Below are 5,457 nucleotides of genomic sequence, written 5' to 3'. Positions count from 1 at the left end.
ACATGAGGAGGCATTTGTCTAGAGATGGTATTGCAGGGTTTGAAACTAGATGAAATGACCCGGTCAGTGAGTGAAACAGGAAAGACAAGATCAAGATTGAGGCCTAGAAAGATGAGAAAGCACTAATTGTGAGTGGATTGGTATCCAGAAAGAGGAAAGTACATGTTATCTTTGAAGCCAAGAGGAAAAGATAATATTTCAAGGTGTGTATATGCTATTATTCAAATTCTACTGTGGGATCAAAAAAGATGAGGACTGAGAAAAGCCCATTAGGTTTAGCAACATGGAGATCACTGACGACTTTGAATACCCAATGTAAATAGAAGTCCCAGTTTCACCACTGACTAACTATGTGACTGTGGGCAATCTCTAAAATAATTCCTAATTCAAAATGTCATTATGCAGATTAAATGAAACAACATATATTAAATGCTCAACACAGGACCTGTCATATTGCAAGCTTTCAAATATTAGCTGGTTATTAGTCCTAGAAGAATAAAGCAGGTCAAAGGCAAACCAATATCTCTTGCTCTGACTTCCCACATGGGCACTATGAGATATTCCATAGTTGTTTCTCCACATTCATCAAAAAGTTCAGTTTTCCAGTTCTTCTGTTCTCTTCTCCTCCTTATATCCTAAAAGTTATCCTCTCAAAAACAGTTATCTGCAAAATTAAAGTTCACAGTATTTCCATGAGGCAAAGCAGCATAATGCTTTCTAAGTAACTCCAGGTGCTTTTTAAACAAATACATTTTGGTACAAGAAAAGAGGCTGCCGAACATCTCTTTTACACCTGAAACGCAAACCCCAAGATACTACTGCCATCCTAAGCAGTTTTCAGTTAGTGTCAAATACATGTGCACACAGTAAATATGCATATGCAGTAACAGCGTTGTATGCAGCCTGCAAATTTATTGTACCTAATAAAATTATATGCTGAAATGATCCTAGCTCCCCACAATATGTCTATGGCAGAATACTGGTGACCTAATAAAAACTTTAATTCGCATTTGACATTCTTCATAGTACTAATCTCTATGCTGACAGGTGGCTAGCAATTTCAAAAGTAATTATGGAGATACTATCTGCAGATGTTTGGGAATGTACTACAAATTCTTGTAAATGGGTGCCATAGGAATATGTGGAAAAGGATGGCTAATATAACTTTTATTATAAAGAGACACATTCTCCTTAAGAACATCTGGAAGACCTTGTGTGTGAAAGAATTAGAGGTGGGTAACAGGGACTGTGCAGAGAACCTTGGCATTTCATAAGTATACACGGATTTATAATGTCAACAAGACATTGATTTGGTGCGAGGATTCTAAGTCTTCACCCTGCATCACCTCCCTCTTGGGCTCAACTTCAGGACAGGACCCAGATGGATAATTCCCCCTTTTCTTTTTCCAACAAATGGAACGAACTAGGACAATATATCAAGTTTATAACTGCTAACAAAAGTCAATGGGTGTGCATGGATATATTTTCTTCCTGCAAGTGATCTTTAAATGAAATGTTCTGCATGTAGCTGGAATGTAACTGTTCATTATTTAGCTTCTCAAATGATTACAGTCTCAAAAAGTGCAAGTATTATTTGTCAGCAGCTGCATTTTGCTAAACAAATTAAAATAATGCTTATTTACACAAGAAGTGCAGGGGTCTTGTCCAAAGGCAGCTTCCTACTAGTTCTAATTCTATTTGACATTATTTCCTAAATTATTGACTGTATCAGAATATATACCTATCATGGTTAAATCTTTCATTATTATAACAACATGATCCACATAAGAAGTGTGGACCAATGCATTTTATGCATAATTTGTCCTCATGTTTCTTGAACTATTCCTCTTTAAGGCTCATACTTTACTTTTTTAGGGTAAAAAGAGCTTTGTCTATAAAATGCCCTGCAGGCTATTTCTAGGAATCATATATCTGAAATAAAATAAATATGTATTCCTTGCAGTATAGCACTAAAGTCTATTTAAAACAGTCATGCTAACAACATTCTTTACTATTTCAAATTAAAAATTACTAACTGAAATAGTTTGATCACTCATAAACTGTCAGTTCTTTTTCAGATACCAAATATATAAATTATATTCATATGGAACTTTGTGAAGTACTTTTACAGAACTTTTATTTCAGTTTCACTACAATCCAGTGAAATAGGGAGGACTGATTATTCTGGTTTCATCATTCATGAAACTGAAGCTGCTTTTGCCCTCTTCAACTAGGAGATGATCTCTAGGAAGAAGGTCTTGGTTTACTTCTGGCGTTGGTTTACTTCTGGCGTTGGTCACCTAGTAGTCTAACAACATGAATTATGATGGGTGCTTTGGGCCATATAGTAACCACACTACCTCCAAGAGAGGTGGAAACTGAAGGTCAGACATGTGGGCAGTCAACTATGAAGCCCCAATAAAACTCTGGACACTCAAATGAACATTCCCTGATTAGAAATATTGTATATATTATCACACATCATTGTTGGAAAGTGCATAAGCCAGTTCATAAAGTTTTACATATTACTTGAGCACAAAACTCTGGGATCTACATGACACATGTATCACTTGATTCCTTCTTTTCCAATAAGAAGAGGGAAAAGAAGATCTTTAATCCCTTAAGAACCTTGGTGCCCTTAACATCTTTGTAAATAGAGTTTCTTGTTACATTGAATATCCTTCTAAGCTTTAGAGTGTGCCAGCAATATAAGCTTTTCTACTGGAAGGAAATCTAAAGTGAAAAAATTGGAAGAGAGATTTAACTCTCCTGAAAGATACCACTGAACTTCCTAAAATTTCCTCATTGAGATTTCAATTAAAGGAAAAACCTTTTAAAAAAAGAACTTCTTTTCCCTATGTCCCAAAATAATTATGATAACAGTAAAGTATCTCTAATTATTATTAGTCTCAGATTAATTGGAGGCCTAAAATACATCCAACTTACTAGAGATGGTACAGCTATCCAAACAGTATTATTTCATTTAAGTTTCTCTTGTCACCAGAGAATATGTTGTACACATTCCTACAAAAGTTTTCATATTGACTAAACAATTATAATACATCCTGCCTTAAGTCATGTGATTTTGATTTTTTTAAAAGACATGGTTGAAAATATTATATAACTATAAAACAGTAGTACTTAAAGAAACATCAAAGTTAGATGATAATCTAAAAGAACCCAAAGATGTATCAGAAAAAAATAAATGAACACTTAAAGGTTGTTTGTTCCCTTTGAGTTTTAGCTGGTCAAAATGATTTTTCTCTCACTCTGCAAATTAAACAGAAAAAAAAGCTGCCAAACTGATTAACTGTGTCTTCAGTATCACCTGGAGCAAATACAAAAGGACAAAATAGGTAACATTCCTTCACTGAAAATGGGAGGTCCACCTCAGTAGCATTTATACTCCCTTAATGTAGAGAGGTTCAAGTCAACCTGCTATAATCACAGCAGAGGGTACAAGATTTTACATTCATGAGCACAAATGTTTCTCTTTATAGGCCTTCTGCTTTACAGGCTCATGAATCTCTGAGAAACAACAGACTTTATGAGGATTTTCCATGGGGAAATGTTCATGAATCTTAGTAATGGCCCAGGTATCATTTCATCAGCACCACAATGGATTTCATTGTAAGACCAAGGTTAGTGACTTCCTATTAGAAAAGCAGATAAAGAAACTGGCACATAAGGTCTTCATGTCCTTTTTTTTTTTTTTTAAGATTTTTTATTTATTCACTTGAGAGAGAGAGAGCACGAGCAGGGAGAGAGGGAAAAGCAGGCTCCCCGCCGAGCCAGGAGCCCGATGCCGGGGTTGATCCCAGGACCCCGGGATCATGACCCAAGCCGAAGGCAGACGCCCAACCATCTGAGCCACCCAGGAGCCCCGGCCTTCATGTCTTTGATTAGAAAATCATTTCTCCCAAATTCTTTCCTCACAAGCTTTTCATCCTCTGTTCTCCTCTTTTCCCATTTTTTCTCATGTAGTAAATCCCTGCTCTTTGTCCAAGACTCAGGTCAAATATCACATACTCTCTAAAGCTTTTCCTGACAAAACCCTGCCTCCCTCCATGTGGTCATCACACCATCCTCACCATCCTTTAATACCTGGTACCTAGTTCCATTAGCAGTTACATCTCTACACTGTAGTTATTTGCTGTACCTTTTTAATTTTTGTATCCTCAGCACTTAGTAGAGCCACATAGTAGGCATTCAGTCAATATTCATGGCTTTAATAGATGAACAGATGACAGAAAGAAAAAAGTGCCCCAAAATTAATTTCATTTATAATAATATCAAAAAAAACCTGGTAGCCATGAACATGAATATGATTTACAGAGAGAAGAAAACAAGACGGTGGAGGAGTAGGAGACCCTAGTTTCATCTGATCCCAGGGACTCAGCTAAATAGCTATCATCATTCTGGACACCTGTGAAATCAACCAGAGATCTAAGAAAAGAATAGCTACAACTCTACAAATAAAAAAGCAACCACTTTCTTCTAGAATGACAAGACAGAAAAACTCACCTTAAAAAAGAGAACAAGAGGCAGTACTGACTGCCAGGGGTCTAATCAGTATGGACATAAGATGTCAGAAATAGAATTCAGAATGATGATTATAAAGATATTAGCTGGGCTTGAAAAAAGCATAAAAAACACTAGAGAATTTTTTTCTGGAGAAATAAAAGAACTAAAATCTAATCAAATCAAAATCAAAAAGGCTATTAATGAGATGCAATCAAAAAGGAAGGCTCTAACTGTTAGGATAAATGAGGCAGAAGAGAGAATTAGTGATATAGAAACTAGAATGATGGAGAATAAAGAAGCTGAGAAAAAGAGAGATAAACAACTACTAGAGCATGAGGGGCGAATCTGAGAGATAAGTGATACCATAAGATGAAACAATATTAAAATAATTGGGATCCCAGAAGAAGAAGAAAAAGAGAGAGGGGTAGAAGGTATACTGGAACAAATTATAGCAGAGAACTTCCCTAATTTGAGAAAGGAAACAGGCATCAAAATCCAGGAGGCACAGAGAACTCCCCTCAAAATCAATAAAAATAGGTCAACACCCCGACATTTAATAGTAAAACTTACGAGTCTCAGAGACAAAGAGAAAATCCTGAAAGAAGCTAGGGAGAAGAGGTCTGTAACCCTCAATGGTAGAAACATTAGACTGGCAACAGACCTATCCACAGAGGCCTGGCAGGCCAGAAAAGACTGGCATGATATATTCAGGGCCCTAAAAGAGAAAAATATGCAGCCAAGAATACTATATCCAGCTAGACTGTCATTGAAAATAGGAGAGATAAAAAGCTTACAGAACAAACAGAAACTAAAAGAACTTGTGATTACCAAACCAGCCCTACAAGAAATATTAAAAGGGATCCTTTAAACAAAGAGAAAGCCCAAAAGTAACATAGACCAGAAAGGAACAGAGACAATATAAAGAAACAGTGA

This window comes from Mirounga leonina, unplaced genomic scaffold, assembly GCF_011800145.1.
Source record: "Mirounga leonina isolate KUSES-001 unplaced genomic scaffold, KU_Mleo_1.0 Mir_176, whole genome shotgun sequence".
NCBI lineage: Eukaryota > Metazoa > Chordata > Mammalia > Carnivora > Phocidae > Mirounga > Mirounga leonina.
The sequence above is the reverse complement of the archived record's forward strand: the minus strand, read 5'-3'. Positions refer to the sequence as shown.